Raw genomic sequence first — 1,028 nt, 5'->3', positions numbered from 1 at the left:
CGCTTAGTTAAAGTCATTAGCTTGACTTGGCTCAGCCGATCAGGCTGATGGGGGATCGCTTAGGGGAATTTCTTCACCCTCTGCGATAGTGGAGTCAGCAAGGTAATGTTTGATGCGCTGACCATTGACGACGAATTCATCTCCCTTTCTGTCTAGTAACACAGCAGCTCCGTAAGAGCGGACTTCCTTAACGGTGAAGGGTCAGGACTATCTAGATTTCAGCTTGCCTGGGAACAGCCTAAGTCTGGAGTTGAAGAGCAAGACCTTATCATTTGGTTCGAAACGTCTGGTAATGATTTGCTTGTCATGGTAGGCTTTGGTCTTCTCCTTATAAATTTTGGAACTCTCATAGGCGAGGTTCCTTATCTCTTCCAGCTCATGGACTTGGATCATGCGCCTCTCAGTTGCTGGCTTGATGTCGAAATTCAGTAACTTGACCGCCCATGCAGCCTTGTATTCGAGCTCGACAGGAAGATGACAAGCCTTACCGTAGACCAGGTGATAGGGGGTGGTCCCTAGCGGCGTTTTGTAGGCTGTTCTGTAGGCCCAGAGAGCATCGTCCAGCTTAAGCAACCAGTCCTTGCGCGAGGTATTGACAGTTTTCTGTAGAATGTTCTTGACTTCCCTGTTGGAAACTTCAACCTGTCCACTCGTCTAGGGGTGATAAGCGGTAGCGCGCCACTGCTTCTACCCACTTGGAGACATAGTCAACGGCAACCAAGATGTACTCGTTCTTGAAGGACGGAGGGAATGGTCCCATGAAGTCGACTCCCCAACAGTCGAACACCTTAACTTCTAAAATATAATTCTGAAGCATTTCATTCTTTTTGCTGATTTTCCCAAGTCGCTGGCATGCATCGCATCGAGCTATGTAGGTGTGAGCATCTCTGAACATAGTTGGCCACCAGAAACCTGCTTGGAGGATTTTGGAAACCATTTTGAATGTGGCGAAGTGCCCTGCATAAGAGGAACCATGGTAACGATGTAGAATCCCTGGAATATCTGCCTCTGGAACACACCTTCTGAAT

The sequence above is a fragment of the Brassica oleracea genome, chromosome C2 (genome assembly GCF_000695525.1).
Source record: "Brassica oleracea var. oleracea cultivar TO1000 chromosome C2, BOL, whole genome shotgun sequence".
Lineage (NCBI taxonomy): Eukaryota > Viridiplantae > Streptophyta > Magnoliopsida > Brassicales > Brassicaceae > Brassica > Brassica oleracea.
This window is presented reverse-complemented; position numbering follows the sequence as displayed.